Source organism: Sander vitreus, chromosome 4, assembly GCF_031162955.1.
Source record: "Sander vitreus isolate 19-12246 chromosome 4, sanVit1, whole genome shotgun sequence".
Lineage (NCBI taxonomy): Eukaryota > Metazoa > Chordata > Actinopteri > Perciformes > Percidae > Sander > Sander vitreus.
Window position 1 is genome coordinate 2094037 of NC_135858.1, and position 18339 is coordinate 2112375.

General features: G+C 40.0%; 1 protein-coding gene and 1 long non-coding RNA gene across 2 annotated transcripts in view; one reads left to right on the forward strand and one right to left on the reverse strand.

The window, feature by feature from the left end:
- The window catches only part of LOC144516436 (uncharacterized), a 19659-nt gene continuing 1320 nt past the window's right edge, over nucleotides 1-18339 (forward strand). Inside the window, exons 1-3 of the long non-coding RNA XR_013501842.1 lie at nucleotides 1-203; nucleotides 14553-14787; nucleotides 16546-16670. This is a non-coding gene — a long non-coding RNA (uncharacterized LOC144516436). The remainder of the gene's footprint in view (nucleotides 204-14552; nucleotides 14788-16545; nucleotides 16671-18339) is intronic.
- The window catches only part of apobec2a (apolipoprotein B mRNA editing enzyme, catalytic polypeptide-like 2a), a 13494-nt gene continuing 11789 nt past the window's right edge, over nucleotides 16635-18339 (reverse strand). Inside the window, exon 5 of the mRNA XM_078247699.1 lies at nucleotides 16635-18017. The gene's annotated coding sequence lies outside the window, so the exon portion shown is untranslated. The remainder of the gene's footprint in view (nucleotides 18018-18339) is intronic.

Sequence of the window (18339 nt, forward strand, 5' to 3'; positions counted from 1 at the left end):
TGCTCATTGTGGCGGTGGAGCAGGTCTGTGAGGTAGGAAGGAGCCTGGTTATTGAGGGCTTTGTGATTAGGAGGACTTTAAACCGGATGTGTTGGGGAACAGGGAGCCAGTTCTGGTTCAGGTTCTAGAGGACGGGGGTGATGTGGTCACGGGAGCGGGTGTGGGAGAGGAAGGCGTGTGTCAGAGTTTCGGCAGCAGGGAAGGTGAGTGATGGGCGGAGACGGGCAATGTGTTTTGATTTGTGTCTCTTTATTGCACTACATTTGATGATCCAAGAATGTATTAATCATTGCTAACCCTGAGAGCCCTTTCAACAGAAACAACACACCTGATACACCTGTTAATTAACTATCTGAGCAGAGCACTCTCAAAAACAAACACGCACACGCACGCACACACACACACACACACACACACACACACACACACACACACACACACACACACAGAGTAAGGTGAGAGCAACACAACTCTCCTCCTACTAGGTCAACATACCTGTCTGGCAGGTAGATTTGGCAACAGGCCAGAATGTGTCAGTAGCACGTAGCTTACTGGAAACTTTGCAATTTGTGCCAGAAAATATAAAAGGGAAGGAGGGAGGGGTGGGTATTTACTGCTATGATCTCAGTGTATTGTCACTGGATAAACACATGAGAGAGTCATTATGCTTATCTCCAAAGTTACTTATTAAACTAACCTCTTACACTTTCATTTTACACTTTTCACACAGTCATCCATCCTGCTATGTTGTATTGTTGTGTATAGTTTAATATAGTTTGTGCCAGTTTGTGCCAATTTGTTACTATTATTATTATTACAGTATTATTATTCGTTGACAGCCACAGTTTCTCAAATTGCCGAGAGCTGGAATAAGCTAGAAGCATACAATGTGAACTGAACTGGTAAGGAAAGCTGGCTCTGTTGTTGGCATTGAGCTGGAGTCACTCACAACAACTGCAGAGGAACAGACCATGAGTAGGATGCTGTGCGATCATGGACTATGACCATGATATATATATATATATATATATATATATATATACATCTTATAACTTATTCCCTGTTATATATTGTTCTTATTCTTATTCAATCAGTCAGTTAATATGTTATTATAATAATATTGCATAGTCATAGTTAATATTTAATAACATTCTACTGCACTGTTCAATCCCTGCACTGTTCACTCTATATTTTTCATCTATCTATCTGTCCAATCTGAGGTTTCTGTTGCACGACTAAAACTTTTGAACGATTGTGATTGGTTTAAAAAAATGCCAATAAACCAAAACACCTTTTTCTCCCATTCCAGAATGCTGTGTGGACTAGCCAGACCCTCCTCCACAGCGCTGTAGAGGAAGGTCTGGCTATGCGAGACTATGTAGTCCCTAACCAATTTTCTATTTATTAGATTGCTACAAACAAAACCTTGGGCTGCCTTTGCCCATGTGATTATCCTGACTTGTCAAGTTAAGCCCTTTCCATTGTGTGAAGGTCATTCTGACAGGTTCCAGCTTATATGGCTCAGACATTTACAAAGTTGGCAGCAACGTTTACTGTTGGCAGTAAAGGTCATAAAAAAACCAAGCAGTAAACTTCCTAGCAGGAGCCTGAGATAGTGAGGGTCATAGTTAAGGAGAGGTCTCTGTCATAACACACATTATACTATCTGTTGTTATCAGTACAGCAATGCCTCTCTGACTGGAAACAACGGAGCAGTCATTGTAAACGTTTCCTTGCTCTTTAGCTTCTGAAATAATAAACGTATGATCCTGTTCCTCGAGCTTTAATGTGTACAGCGTCTCTCTTAATGTGAACACAGCAGCTCTGCTCTCTGCGATGTTCACATTTTAGAGAATGTAATAATATAAATATGAATTCTCACCCACAACCTATCCGCTATTAATCAAATATTGATTTTTATGACCTGACCTGCACAATGGCTGCGGATATAACTGCAATCTCCAAGTGAGTGTGTTTGTGTGTGTGTGTGTGTGTGTGTGTGTGTGTGTGTGTGTGTGTGTGTGTGTGTGTGTGTGTGTGTCACACTGATCTACCAGTTTGTCTTGCGGCTGGCTGTGTGTGCTGTTTTTGGCCTTCTGCATGACTCTGCTGCAAATGTGAGCTACTGGTTAAGAGCGGTATTTGAAATGTGTGCGGTAAGATAACCAGACAGTGACGGTGGTGTTGTATCGTTAACATGCAAAAACAAAAGTCTGCCAGCATGTTCAGTGGCAGACTTCTGTCACTGTCATACTCAACAGACAGGTTGAGGAGGTCTTTTGTCCCCAGGGCCATCCAGCTCTTCAATACCACACAAAGGGGGAGGGGAGAAATGGACTTTTCAGCATGAGCCTGTCTCTCTCAGCCCCTACCACCATTATATCACTTTGTCTGCTGTACACCTGACTGTCTTATAGGCTGTATTAGCCCTCCTACACAATCTGGACTCTGGTCATAACATATACATCTTATAACATATTCCCTGTTATATATTGTTCTTAAAGTATATTATTTGTTTTCTTGTTTGTCAAGAAATCTTTCATCTATCTATCTATCTATCTATCTATCTATCTATCTATCTATCTATCTATCTATCTATCTATCTATCTATCTATCTATCTATCTATTAAATAGAATCCTGCTGGCTTGCAGGGTTTGTTTATTGGTTCTGTGTGGTAGGAGAAGTGGCTGTCATGCACCCATATTCTGCTATAGTGCACACACAGCTTGTGGTGAGATTATCTGTAAAGAGGATTTGCATTTTGCTTAAGAAATGATCATGCAGTAGGCTATAGGAGAGGACACAGTAAGTAAGGCTGGTAGTTTGTTTTTTATCTGATGAGGGAAGGTGGGTTAGAGGGCCAAGGTTTACGAGTCACGTTTCGCTATTAAATGTAATGACTGGAAAAGGTCAGCCTGTGCATTTTGTTTTCTTCAATACTACTTATCTTCTGTGTGTGAATGTAATAAAATATGGTTATTTATAGTCAAGATCAACATCAAGATGAACTTTACTGTCCCACAAAGTGGGAAATTTGTCTTGGGCACTTAACCCATGCTGCAGCCATAAAGTAAAAAAAAAAAAAAAAAACAGACAACATGTACAACAGATGCAGTACAATGTCATACAAAAAAACATAATGGGCCCTATTTTAACGATCTAAGCACACGGGGTGAAGCGGCTGGCGCAGGTGTGTTTTAGGGCATGTTCAAATCTACTTTTGCTAGTTTAACGGCGCATGGTTCAAAAGGGTTGTACTTAGTGTCAGGTGTGTTTTGGGCATAACATGCAACAAACCAATCAGAGCGTCATCTCCCATTCCCTTTAAAAGCCAGGTGCGTTTGTACCTTGGTGCATTGCTATTATGATGGAGGATTTGCTAGGCAGGGTTAGCAGGAAGGACAGATTGTCAGGAGAAGAAACTGATCTGCTCGTGCGTGAAGTGAAAGTGCGTGAGCAGATCATATAATACAATTTCACATTGTAATATGTCTGCATGTGTGTGTGCTGCTGCACGTCCCTGTGTGTGTAACATAGTGTGCGCGCGCTGTGCACGAGCCTAGGCGCATTTTACTAATGCACTGTTAAAATAACAATGAAATGCTGCATTATTGACTTTAGACCAGGTTTTTGTTGCTCAATGGCGTGATCACTTTCCGCTGACTCAAGATAGCAATACGCCTAGAATGCACCTGAACACATCTCCCTGTAAGACCAGCACGCCCATGGGCGCACCGATAGGCGCAGGTGCATTTGCTATTTAAACCACGTGGGCGCTGGACAGGAAATTGACAACTGCGTCGGTCTTAAACTAGCAAAGACACTTGTGTCGGGCTTTGCGCTGCACTACAGTTAAACATTACTCAAGAAATAACTAATAAAAACAAATAGTGTCAGTGCAGAGATCACAAGCACAACAATAACCAACAATAATAATCACATTCCCATCGTCAACACAGGCCTGTTCTGGCTTTTATCTGCAGCTATTTAGGAGCTTATTACACACATGAATAAACCCGTTTTTGAATCAGTTTAGTCTGCAGCGAGGAACTCTAAATCTCCCACTGGAGGGCAGCAGCTCATATTCTGTGTGCAGAACATGAGATGTGTCGCTAACAATTCTATTAAGCTTGTTGTAAAGATGCCGGTTCATAAATACTCTGCATGGAAAAGTGCTCTTTAAAAAAAATGCCGAAAAAATGGCCAAAATGTTGAAAAATAGTCAAGAAATATGAGGAAAAAAACTTCAAAAATGTCGTAAAAAGCCTCAAAAAAAGGGACAACGTGGACTCTAATTTCCCAAAACCATCCTCCGTGGCGGACAAAAGTTGTCGGAGCACAAATCATGCAATTCCAAACATAAAAAAACTAAAATACTACTGTGAATCAAGTTCTATGGACAATTTCTGTTTAAATTAGAGTTACATAACTGTTAATACACAGATATTTCTTAAAGTTTGAACGAAAAAAAACGGGAAACGTGTTTTCACTGTTGATCTGTTTTTTTTTTATTCAATAATTGCAACATCTTTCCAAAAGTCGATGAGTAAAATTAAAAATTAAAAGTTGTGTTAAATTATCATGATTTCAATATTGACCAAAATAATGGTGATTCAGATTTTTTTTCTTTAACACCAATGATTTTCCATGCAGTATGAATCAAAGCCAAGGTTTACGATTCACGGTTCACTATTAGACGATTGAAAAAGGTCAGCGTGTGCATTTTATTTTTTTCAATACTACTCATCTTGTGTGTGAATATAATAAAATATGGTTATTTGTGGAGGAGGAAGGATCATGCATTTTCCCCACAGTCACTCAGGAAGGGTCAAGAAAAGATATTTGTAGCTTCGGGGAGGGTCAAGAAAAGAAAAAAACTAAGTTGGTGCTCATACGGACCTGATAACGCTGATCAGTGGATCACAAAGGGAGAGAGAGGATTGAGGAGACTGGGACAGATCTAACAGCTACAGTAGGCTACAAACAGAGCATTAGTTAGCGCCATGGTTAGCTCACATTAACCAGGGACACAGAGTCTATATCCATGACCTTCCACTTTCGGGATTGCCCTGATGCCGCCGGTAATTCCGCCGTATGTCCTTTTTTTCGGCCGAATGTCTGTTACCTTCTGCTTCCTTTGTGTTGGCATTTTAAACTGGTGGATTTGTGAGGACTATGGTTAACTGCTCCTCAGATCTCTGCAGGGTAAATCCAGACAGCTAGCTAGACTATCTGTCCAATCTGAGTTTTCTGTTGCATGACTAAAAAAAAACTTTTGAACGTTCCACCAAAAACAATTTCCTTCCTGAGTTTATTGGCGATTAGCGCCGCCCAAGATGGTTGTGATTGGTTAAAGAAATGCCAATAAACCAGAGCACGTTTTTCTCCCATCCAAAGATTTGCCAACGGAAAGTGATACAGTAACTCCAAACAGAGGCTCTGGTCTCTGACCTGTTTAGTAATTTATGAGACAACTCCCAAGTCTAATGTATTAATTTCAGATATGTTGAAATCTAAATCAAAAGATGCAACTGTGTGATGTCAGTTTACTAAAACTGTCAATCATTCCAGAGATCCTGCTAGATAAGTTCAGCATTTCATTGCTCTGCGACACAAAATCATTCTTTTTTCAGAAATGTCTGATCATTACATCATTTGGTCGCTATCAAAGTTGTTAATCTTTTCCACAGAAACTGAACCAGTCACCCAACACACAATGGGACCTGTTATGGGAGGACAAAAGGTGATTGAGGTGTCAGTTTACTGGATGGGAACAATAGTGAGACGAGCCCAATTTACCACTTAGCTGACACAGTGACTGACGTCTCAAAGGGTGCCACTTTAATCTTAATTTGCTCACACAACTCAGTAAAAGCACTTACAAAGGCAGCCGACTGACATTTCTTTTTACTTCTACATAACTTGAACATGCAACCCCCTGTGATCAAAGGGTAAACTTACTAATTATATTGTAGAAACAAAAACGTTTGCCTATAGGAATTTTACCCTTTAGGCAATGATGCACACGCACACACACAAGCACGCATGCACGCACACACACACACACACACACACACACACACACACACGCACGCACGCACACACACACACACACCCAACCCTACTTGTTTTCCTGTGTGTATTATATAACAAATTCCCAGGAATGGAAACTATGGCTGCCCTCTTGTATGCGGAAAGCACAAGACAATTGATGGTGTAACACTATTGTGTTTTGGTGCTTTCAGAGGACGCAGGTTTAGATTTTGGCCCAGCATTTTAGGAATAGTTCTCGTCTTTCCTCTCTTTGGTTCCCACTAGACTCTCTGAGGGAGGTAAGATTACGAGAATGTGACAGTGTTTGGGTGGAGTATGGGTCTTGTTAATGCCTGAGAAAAACCTGAAAGTCTCCACTATCAACAGACCCAGGTGTGAAAACTGAGACTGAACTCATGGCAAGTGGGGTTTCATGTGAGAGAGTAACTCTTAATGTGATCAAGGTGTATGGCCCTCCCCCAGGAGTCATCTGCTTCTGCTCAAAGTTGTTTCCCGTTATAGGGGAGTTTTTCCTTGCCTCCGTTGCTCATGGGGGAATTGTTGGGTCTGAATTATGGAGTATGGTCTAGACCTGCTCTATAGGACGTGTCTTGAAATAACTTCTGTTATGATTTGACGCTATATGAAGAAAATGTACATTACTTAATAAGGGACACTTCCAAGGGTATATTAGTCTTCTCTAAAATCAATGATCCAGGCTGACGATCCTATTTTACAGGAGGAACTCAGAGCTTCTCCTTACTAAAGCTTAGAAGTGGTTTACATGCATGCATAGTCTAGCAAGCTGTCTGGATTTACCCTACAGAGATCTAAATAAATCCACCAGAGTTTAAAATTCCAACAAAAAAGAAAGCCGAAGGAAACTGAAACCAGCAAAAATACAGCGGTGCTCATAAGTTTATGAACCCATGCTAAAGTTGACTAAAAAGAGGAATAAAAAAAAATCATCTTTTGGAAATTGATCTTTATGCTTTAATTAGAAAAAGAAGAAAAATCCAACCTTTAAGGACACCAATTTTCTTTGTTAATGAATAATGTATCGTAAATAAATAAATAAATGTTCTTCCTTATAATACAGGGGGCATAAGTATACACACCCCTATGTTAAATTCCCATAGAGGCAGGTAGATTTTTATTTGTAAAGGCCAGTTATTTCATGGATCCAGGATACTACGCATCCAGTTCCCTTGGCCTTTGGAATTAAAATAGCCCCCCATCATCACATACCCTTCACCATAGCTAGAGATTGGCATGGTTTTATTTCAGTTAGCCTAATAGCTGGTTTGATTTGCATTGAGAGATGATCTTATGGAAAGTACCCCATGCCAAATGATTTCTAAAATCACAATTATTATTTTAATAGCTTAGTATTGTATGCCCTTAAAAGCTATATGTGTAAATGTGTAAAGGATTTAAGCCGCCCTACACGTTATTGAAGGCCCAGTTTAATACGCAACTTTATTTGTACAATATATGTAGTAGGGGGTCCCTGATCCATCTCTCTCAGTTAGGGGGTCCTTGGCTAAAAAAACTTTGAAGACCCCTCTTTTAGGGGTAAGGGTTTGGGTTAGGGGTGTGTGAACATATTACTGAGGTAACATAGGCACATATTAATTGCCACATTGACATGTATAGACACAAATATATTTACCTTAAACCAAAGCGACATTACAATTTCCATAACCACATTTACTGTGGGCATCTTGATGCTCCTGTAAAGGAAATATGAAAAAAATACTCACACACACACACACACACACACACACACACACACACACACACACACACACACACACACACACTTGCATATTTTGTTGTTTTGGTCATTTTTCCTGGATATTTGTGCTTCTATCAGAGAATTTCTAATAAGGGGAGAAGTTCCACTCTCGGGATACGTCCGGCTTCTGAACTGGTTTTATTTCCACTTTGGTTCCATTAGGGGGCGCTCCCGGGCGAGTGCAGAATGAATGGAGGTCTATGGAGCTATACCCCTCAAAGTCCATTTTTCTCAGGATATAATTTTTTGTCTAGTAATTTGAATGTTGCATTCGAGATACTGCTTTACGGCAAGCTCTGAGTCACCTTTTTTCTCTCGAGGCATCGACAACACAGCTGACAGGTAAGGCTCTCCCTGTCAATACACGACAACACAGCTGACAGGTTAGGCTCTCCCTGTCAATACACGACAACACAGCTGACAGGTTAGGCTCTCCCTGTCAATACACGACAACACAGCTGACAGGTTAGGCTCTCCCTGTCAATACACGTGCTAGAAAGAGTTTTGCTAATGTTTTAAAGACCACGCCGAAAAAATCACTTTGACATTCTCGTTCCGCATCGGATGCCATCAAGTGAGATCTCTTATTGTAATCAGTCCTTCACTGACCAATCAGCATTCCTTAGCAGAATGCTAGCGTGGTATGGGCAACAATGACTCAACCTGTAAGAAATCGAAAGGACATAAGTACTCGTTCATTCAACTTTCAACCTATAATCGTACCTATAATCGTAACCTATAGTTGAACTTGCAAAAACTACAATCAAATCTGAGATTTCTCAACGACAATCAGGCGAAAGAGACAAATGTAGCCGTCTAGCTCCATAGAGGCCCATTCATTTTGCACTGGACTGCAATCACCCCCAGTGGAACTCTTTGGAATTGCAACCAAATTCGGTATAATGGGGCTTAATAGGGAGTGAAAAGGCTAAAAGTAATTAATCACATAGTTAAATCGTTTCTTCCATTTAAACGGTTATGAAAGACACAACAACCTGTGTGCCTATGTTTGAATGATGAAGCATAATGATGATATGAGAAAGGCCACTATATTTTTTTAGTCTGACCCGATGCTTTAGCCCTTACATTTCTGGTTGTCAAAAATTGCACTTTTCTATTATGCAGTTGTGTGTAGAGCTGAAACATATGCCCTGTTTCTTGGTGTGCCTGTGATAATAATCTTGGCAGATAGGACTTTAAAAACTGCACAACTTCCTGGGAATGGCCAGGGAAAATCCCTTCACACTGCTGTATGCAAATCAGCATCTGCCAGCATGTAGGCAAGGCAAGGCAGCTTTATTTGTATAGCACATTTCAGCAACTGGGCAATTCCAAAATGCTTTACATAAAAAGGATTAAAAAAAAATTAAAAACAGATAAAATACGAGAATAAAAGTTGCAGTGCAGTACAAGAAATTAAACATTAAAGAGCAGTTAAAAACAGTTAAACATATAAAAGATGATAAAATAGGAGATTTTAGGGTGCTAGTATGGGACAATATATAAGCCGTTGCTCTATACACGTAATCCAAGTGCAATCCTTGACATTCCCAGAACGGGCCGGTTCCACCGGTCTTACTTTTTAATTCTCTTTATAAGCTTATATAGATTGTCATACAGTTTCAACAATGCAATTTCAGTATAAGAAATTACTATTTAAAGAAAGGCAACATCAAAAAGGTAGGTCTTCAGCCTTGATTTAAAAGAACTGAGAGTTGCAGCGGACCTGCAGTTTTCTGGGAGTTTGTTCCAGATATGTGGAGCATAAAAACTAAACGCTGCTTCCCCCTGTTTAGTTCTGACTCTGGGGACAACAAGCAGGCCTGTCCCAGACGACCTGAGAGGACTGGGGGATTCATAGTGCAGTAGCAGATCAGAAATGTATTTTGGCCCTAAACCGTTTAGTGATTTATAAACTAGCAAAAGTATTTTTAAATCAATTCTTTGAGGCACAGGAAGCCAGTGTAAAGCCTTCAGAACTGGAGCGATGTGATCCACTTTCTTGGTGTTATTGAGGACTCAAGCAGCAGCGTTCTGAATCAGCTGCAGCTGTCTGATTGATTTTTTAGGGAGACCTGTAAAGACACCGTTACAGTAGTCAAGTCTACTGAAGATAAAAGCATGGACAAGTTTTTCCAAATCCTGCTGAGACATAAGTCCTTTAACCCTTGATATATTCTTAAGGTGGTAATAGGCTGACTTTGTAATTGTCTTAATGTGGCAGTTAAAATTCAGGTCTGAGTCCATGACTACACCAAGATTTCTGGCTGTGTCTGTTGTTTTTAACATTGTCGTTTGAAGCTGAGTGCTGACTTTTAATCGTTCCTCTTTTGCTCCAAAAACAACCACCTCAGTTTTTTCATCATTTAATTTCTAGCACATCCAGTCGTTAATTTGTTCAATGCACATACTCAGTTGTTGTATTGGACTATAGTCCCCTGGCGATAAGGTTATGTAAATTTGTGTGTCATCCGCATAACTATGGTAACTTATTTTGTTGTTTTCCATAATCTGAGCCAGTGGAAGCATGTAGATATTAAACAGAAGAGGCCCCAGAACTGAGCTTTGGGGAACTCCACACGTCATATTTGTATGCTCAGATGTATAATTACCTATAGATACAAAGTAGTCCCTATTCTTTAAATAGGATTCAAATCACTTTAGTACTGAGCCAGAAAGGCCAACCTAGTTTTCCAATCGGTCTAGTAATATGTCATGGTCGACCGTATCAAATGCAGCACTGAGATCAAGTAATACTAAGACTGAAATTTTGCCACACTATCTGTGTTTAAGTGGATGTCATTAAAGACTTTAACAAGAGCCGTCTCAGTGCTGTGGTGTGGTCGAAAACCCGACTGGATTGCATCAAAACTGTTGTTTAGTGACAAGAAACGGTTGAGTTGTTGAAAAAACGCTTTTTCAATGATTTTACTTAAAAATGGAAGGTTTGATATCGGCCTATAGTTGCTCATTAGTGATGTATCTAGATTGTTCTTTTTTAAGAGTGGCTTGATTACTGCAGTTTTTTAGGGCCTGTGGGAAGATACCTGAAAGAAGAGACATGTTTACAATCTGTAGAAGATCAGAACCCAAAAAATTTGAAAATGTTTTGATGGTAAGAAGTTTGTTCATAAAGCAAAAGCAGGCAGTGTCCCTAAACAGGACCTGTTTATCTACAAGAGTCACATTATCCAAAGTGAAGACAACATATTGCCTTTGTAGATTTTACTGGAAGCAATTGTCAAAATGTGAAAACAATATTAATGCTTTTTTTGTTTAGAAGCAGAGAATGTGCCATTTTAACAAAGTCCTCCATGCAATTATAGGACATCCAGAAGCTTTTTAATCCATAATGGAATTACATTGTCTTTGTGTGGAAGTATTAATCCTAAAATCAAGTCACAACATCTCCAATATATCTGCATGATAGTGAGCAACTGGGCCTTTCCAAAGAGTGCTTCGCTGCCTTCGTAGCCTTTCCAGAAGCTTAGTAATCCGACCTGAAACTTCAGTGACATTTCAGAGACTTTGGACCGTAATTCCAGAATGATAAATCCACGACTGAATAGCTATTTGGTCATCTTTTTGTTTGAAAAGTGTTCTTTTACTGTTAGCCACTGCCATCTTGGCTGCTGACTGTCTTGACTGATGGCTGTGTCAACCAATCACATGATGTCATGTCAGAAGACAGGCAGCTTGCACAGCGAATAGATTTTCCTAGCAGGAGGGCTTTGTATGTACTGTGTGTGTGTGTGTGTGTGTGTGTGTGTGTGTGTGTGTGTGTGTGTGTGTGTGTGTATTGCAGGCAGACACAATTATGTCAGATGAAGCCCTGGATGTGTAAATGAGTGTGATTTGGCCTCCTGATGTCTCATAGGAGACAAAAAATGACAGAACTAACTTTTTGGATAAAAGCAAATAGAATTTTCTAAATATCTAAATAGTCTAAACATCTAAATAGTTTCATATTTGTGTTAGTTACAGTGCTTATTTTCATTTTGCCTGATTGCCAAGACTTGGGAGAATAATTTTTAAAAGCCAAAAGTCTTACACATAATTGTTCTCTGTGTGATTTCAATACATTTCTGTGAGATCAAATTTGTAACAATTCATGAATTCATGTGACATCCTTGCAGCATGATGATGAAGATGTCTATAACTGTGCATAACAGAGTTGAGGGTATACCAGCATTACACAAGGAAACTAAGTGTAACCATGTGTGCATATTCATATTTTCTTGCTGTCATTGTCTGGGGGTGTCAATCATGATATCAGCAGTTCTCATCAGCTGGTTACATCATCCTGCTACTGCTGTTTCTTTTTCAGTGTTGGGATGTAACTAATTAATTTGTTTTAACTAGTCTTGCATTGCCAGTTCAATCTCCACAGCACTGTGGAGTAAGGTCTGGCTGCACCACAGATGCATTCTGGGATAGGACCAACAAACACTCTGGGTTGTCCTGGGCGGCACTAAGCTCCAGATGAAGTGACGGTGGTTCTGCTAAATAGTCTCGGGAAGGAACTTGTTTTGGTGGAACAGTTGCACTCCGCAAAAGAAAACGCCACATACAATATTAACGGAAGTTAACTGTTCACACAATACAGTAAGGGAAGCTTAATGTAATTTGCTCTTACCAGTGTATCGCCGTGTGAACTTCCACAACAATCCCACTCAATCCCAATCGGTCCCAACACGTCCCAGTTAGAGAGTAAATGCCGTAAACATATTCTTTGTAAATCTTTATTATCATTCCCTGAAAGAAAAAAGCAGGCCTTCCTTGTTGCATGATCCAAATTTGCTTCAAAACTTGCCATTGTGAGAGTGTAGCTTGCTAGCTCGAAGTTTGTTTACCGAAGCGAACGGCAACACAAAGAAACAAAATGTACTGTCTTGATCCAGACTAGTTAATAGCTAACTCTGGTACTGCTAAGGAGTTGCGCATTGTCCCTTGTCAAATAGATAGATAGATAGACAGATACTTTATTCATCCCGAGGGAAATTTTAGGCATCCAGTTGCTTAGACAACCATAACACAACAAACACATACACACATATATCTCACATACATAAAAATCACTCACAGAAATTTAAAGAGTTAAAGGTGCTAAGGTAGAGTGTGTGCAATGGTGGTAGTGCAAAAGAGAACAGAGCAGGGATTGAACAGTGCAATAGCTTATTATTAAATATTAACTATGACTATGAAAAGACAAGAATGTAAACTTAATGGAATTAGAATTGCTTGACAGAAAATAAATAATATATGTTGTAAGAACAATATATAACAGTGAATAAGTTATAAGATGTATATGTTATGACCAGAGTCCAGATTGTGTAGGAGGGCTAATACAGCCTATAAGACAGTCAGGTGTACAGCAGACAAAGTGATATAATGGTGGTAGGGGCTGAGAGAGACAGGCTCATGCTGAAAAGTCAATTTCTCCCCTCCCCCTTTGTGTGGTATTGAATAGTTGGATGGCCCTGGGGACAAAGGAGCACAACCTGTCTGTTGCGCATGACAGTGACAGAAGTCTGCCACTGAACATGCTCCTCTAAATAAAAAAATAACTAAATAATTTAAATATGTGCAAAAAGCACAAGATCACCGATATGGTATTTTCATTGGTGGCTCAGTTAGGGGTGCATTTCACCCTTTGCGGGTGCTTTGAGAATTGCATGGTTTCTTTTTGTCTCATTTATGCAGCAGCAAAAGCTGAACAATCCTTTTATCAGTCTGATCTTTTCCAGTCCATAACTGGAATAACTACTAGTCCAGCCAGTATGCACTCGTGCCAGGGATCACTCAAATACGCAAAAAAAATAGTTTGGCATTTTAATATGATGCCATTTACTGGTAATATGCTCTAATTAGTTTAGTGACAGTGATGCTTTAACAATAGCTTACTCAACAATGTTTGTGTGGAAACCTTGCCCGTGGTGGATGATGGATTGCTGAGTGTTACATTAGTCTACAGGTTTACAGACCTTCTGGTAAACAGGCAAACCTGTCTTACTACACGTTTACTGATAAAAAAAATGTGTCTTATTTTCTTCTCCTAAAATACCAAACAAGTGTCTCATTCAAGGAAAGATTGCTATATGTAGCCTAAACTCTGTAAACTGAATCAAGCTCCCTAAAAGGTCAGGTTCAGATAAAGCGAAAGGAGACGGTTGCAGCCACGTGTTCTTTATCAGATTATTATTATTTTTTAATCTTTTATAGGTTTTTTGTTATGAATGATTCTGAAAGCACGTCACGAGATCGCGGAGAACAAAGTAACACAAAGCAGGCTTCATTTCATAAACATTTACAATCGCTCTATTCACTTCGATAACATGAGAGTATATACAGTTAGGAAAGACGCTCCATAAAAAAATTATAAAAGATATCATCAGAACATTTGTTTAAGATTGGTGTAGATATTGTTTTAGTCATGCTATTTTAAGGTCAAAGTCTGTAACTGCTATCGGCTAAATAAAGATATCAGAGAGAAAAGATTCTGCTGAATGCGTGGGTGCAGATTTTATGTTTGTGGTGTTAGAATGTTTGTGGTGTGAGTAACCACTGCCAGTTAGAAAATGAATAAGAGAAGGAAAATTTGGAGATGTTCTGTTGGGTTTTATTTATGTAGGTTATGTAGGTTTTAATGAAGCACAGCGTAAATTCCTTCAGGAAGACTTCTAAATGTATCACTTTTCTCTCTCTTCTAAAACTGAACAGCTGTTAGAGGCGTTCACTTCCACCTCCAGTCTTCATCACACACAGCTCCCTGGGTCCTCCTCCGGCAGACCGCTCCCGTCAGCTCCTCGGGCCGGTCTTCGGGCTCCCTTACACCACCACCAGTGTCTAGACTCCATCGGGGGGATATCTTTTGTCTTTCTACCCCTTTAAAAATCATTCTCCCCGTCAGGACGCAGGACACATTTTAGAAGTTCTGAACTGCTGCTAAGCTATGGTAGGTAAATAAGCAACAGTCCCTGTAGTGACCCCTTTACCTATCAAAAGCCGGTCACCATGGTTGCTGATGGTGACATTGACCAAATGTTCATTGTTTTCAATACAAAGACAATTTATTTCTTTGCGTTCGTTAACAGATTGCAGTAATTTCATTAGTTTTTTTCTCACTCATAGACAAACAAAAACGTAACATTCCATTACCGTACTCTCAAAGAACTATTTGCTTCTGCATCCACGACACCAGGAGTTCAGTTACCTTTTGATTCTAATACCTTATTGTAATTGACAGTGAAAAACTGCAACAAGCAGCAGTTCAACATAAACCAAAATGTCTCTTACAGCCCTTTTAGCCCTTCATCGTACCTTTCTTTTTGTGCCTGAAGAGTCTGGTGAGGAAACGACTTTAATTAAGTAAAGACTGCGTCAAGGCTTTGATTGATTCGGTTAGCTGCTTGAAGAATGATGAAAGATCTGCTGCTATCTTTTGTGAGTGTGAACTGAAGAAATAGACTGAATTAGACTGCTAGAGACTATTGAAATCTTTTATTATCGTTTATTGCTGAAAGAACAGAGCAAACAGGAGGCAGAAAGCAAATAGACAGATATATTTTTTGGATCTGAACAGATGATGTCTTTGTGAGCAGCAGCACTCAATTTAGAATTTAGAAATTTGGAAGTAGACAGCCCCACGCGTGAAGCGTTCGTCCAATCAGGTGCAGCCATCGCGGTTGTAGGAGGGTGTAGCCTATTTTTCTTTGCTTGTCAGTGGTCATTGAAGAAAAACTGATAACTGCTAGTGGCGAGCCCATTAAGTGTCCGATGCTGGGAAGCGGGGCGATCCCTGCCGTAAAAGAAACGCCACAGTGGACACAAACCATTAGAGCCCCAGGGGCCCAAAAAGCTCCAAGTTCCATCTGTGTTAGTTGGGTTCTGGTCATTGGATCCATTTCAAAATTATTTGGTAATATGCACTCCAATCAAATGAATATTAACAGTTTTTCTTTTAACGGGGGTGTCAGTCAAGTCTCCCCAAGCAGGTCAGTCTGACCATGTAAACAGATATGTGTCTTTTATTTAACTGTCACAGTCATATATCTATATACTATATGTGTATGCATCTATTTTAATTGATGCTACCTAGCAGGGTTTCAGGAGCAGGGCTACACCTCAAACACGGTGTTCCAGTATTCCTATAAATACCCACCTAACCCTCTCATCTCATTCGCTCCTGCATTCTGCACCACTCCCTCCCACCCTGTTTCTGTTCCTCTCCTTTCTCATATTCTTTAGGTCCTAAGGGTGTCCATCTCCCCAAACGCAGTCAACATCAAGTCAACTAATGACTACAAGTGACTTTAGGTCTTGCATTCCAGCGATTCCATGCCTCGCATTCCCATCATCTTTCCTTATTAAATTGTTCAAAACGTATCTGGTTGATGGTGTGGTCCTTGCTAGTGAATTGTCTGTTGTCTGTTGCCTTGTATGTTTTTGACATGCTCTATTTAATAATTGTGTAACATTGTATCAGTGTGCTATCTTGGCCTAGGCTGACAAGCCAGACCCACATCAAGATGTAGATTAAGGTGCATCTAGATTTCTAGGCTAATCTTGGCCAGGTCTCCCTCAAAAAAGAGATTTTAATCTTAAGGGACTCCCTGTTTAAATGAATGTCGAATAAAAAATAAAAATAAACAATGTGGTGAGCAGAAGACTAAAGCTGTAATACAGCCATTTTAATCCCATCACTTTCTTACAGCGCTCATCTCAACACAATGTACATCAGACACAGTTGTCTCTCACACATGTAGAAGCCACAAGCGGTAAATCCAACAGTCCAGGATACAACCACAAACTAAAGTGGGTGTACCCTCAACTGCTGAGGTAAGTCAGAGGTGACAGAAGCTCAGATGCTGAATGTGGAGGAATGATACAATTGTGTATACAGGAGCTATCTGCTACATAAATAACATATCCTGAATATGAACATATTGTGTCTTTCCCTTTTTTTCATTTCAACACATTCTCACTCCAAGCGCGTCAAAAAACCACACATGATCAAGTGCCTTTGGCGTTAGTTACTGACGCAAAAACTCTCCTTTAGCGTTTAAGTCAGATGCAGCCCATTGGCGTAATTTTTTACTGTGCAGAGTAAAACCAAATAGTTAGGGAATGATTGTAGGTGGGGACACATCCACCTCTCCAACCTTCCACCAGGTACCAACCAACCTTTGGTTGGTACCTGGTGGTTGGTCTTGACCATAGACATCACTTTTTGACGCACTGGTTCGGGACCGATTTGGTGATATTGATATTTTTCAACGTGCAGGGTTAAACTACTTAGTTAGGGTTAGGGAAAGATCGTGGGAGGACTTAAACAATGTACGTTACAGTGACACTTGAAACAAGAATGGGACATGAATCCTGGTCTCCTGGGTGACAGTTGTGTTTTTTTTTGCTTTTTCTTAAATTTTTCTGATTTTATTGGATAGGAAAGCTGAGAGAGAGGGGGGGAAGACATGCAGGAAAACCGTCACAGGCCAGATTCAAACCCTTGACCTTCTGCGTTGAGGAATAAACCTCTGCGTATGTGCTCCCGCTCTACCAACTGAGCTAACCGGCCACCGGTACTGTCTTGTTTGACCCATCCAACCCCAACCTGCCTCCTTATGTGGATGTTAGGTCTTTCATACTACTGGCTACCGTTGTCACTCTTTATATTGCGTCATCTCACAGTGCCGCGGTCAAGCTGCTGCTCTGCCCTGTACGTCCCATTCAGACGCTAAAGGGTGATTTTTGCGTCAGTATTTAATGAGTTGGGAATGAGAATGGGTTGTTGATTTACCTAATCAAGGTGGAAATACTGTAGAACCCCATAAAAATCACTGTGTGCAAAAATGTGCAAAAAGAAAACATACAAGTGTAAAGACCCAATGTCTGAGACCAGGACAATCCCAGATGTGGAAGCCAGATGTCGTCATTACTTCCAGGAGTTGTGGGGAGGGTCCTTCACCATGGCACATAAAGTGTGATTACAGCATTCACAAACACACTAAAGCAAAGTCAACACCCTGACTCATACACACACAGCTATTCTACTCTCACAGATTCATATGGACTATGAATATGAATCACTTTCAATCAACAACAGTATCAACCTGAATCATCTGTAGCGATGATGTACAAGTAATGATGATGATGATGATTGCGGACACATTCCCAACTGGATTCCTGTGTCAACAGAGAGAAAGAGAGAGAGTTTTGAGTTTTATAAAAACACTCCCATGTAAAGTACATTCATTACAATACACTACAATACACTGGTTAATGCCCCACTTCATTACAGTTTTTTCCAATTGATAAGGCCACTTAATGAAACTGGGTTCCACTTGATCTTTATCATCGCCTTCTTAGCACAGCAGAAGTCTTCTCTTGCAAATATTCTACTTTTTCATTGGTTTCACACATTTTTCACACTGTTTTTTTTTACAAACAGTTGACACAGATCTCACGGAAAGACCTGAAACTGTGTTGGATTAACTATGTTAAAAAT